This window comes from Pygoscelis adeliae, unplaced genomic scaffold (assembly GCF_000699105.1).
Source record: "Pygoscelis adeliae isolate BGI_AS28 unplaced genomic scaffold, ASM69910v1 Scaffold1486, whole genome shotgun sequence".
Taxonomy (NCBI): Eukaryota; Metazoa; Chordata; class Aves; order Sphenisciformes; family Spheniscidae; genus Pygoscelis; species Pygoscelis adeliae.
Window position 1 is genome coordinate 11863 of NW_008824928.1, and position 420 is coordinate 12282.

Consider the following 420-nt stretch of genomic DNA (forward strand, 5'->3'; position numbering starts at 1 on the left):
GCCCGCCGGTGGGGTGGGAATGCTGGGGGGCTGGGGTGCAGGGCAGCAACTCAGAGCCTGCCCACTCCTTCCCAGCCTCCAGTGCTGCCCTTCGCCTTTTCCTGTTGGCAGAAATGGAGCCATGCCGCCTTTTTATCATCCCCTCTCTTGTCCTCCGGTGTGTGACACCTCTCTCCATCACCTCCTCTGTGTCAGCTGGGCAGAGGAGATGGCCACGCTGTCTCCACAGTGCCCAGTTGAAGCTTTGTGGAAAATCAAAGCAGTGAGAAGGAGAGGAGGGAAAGGGAGCAAAGACGTCCCCAAACCTCCCAGAGCCTGGCCCGATGGGTCCCTGCATCCCGCAGCCAGCACACGGCGGCTCCAGCCCCACGCAGCCCGGCTGGCCACGCAGGGGGGATCCAGCACGGGGACTGGTCCCCT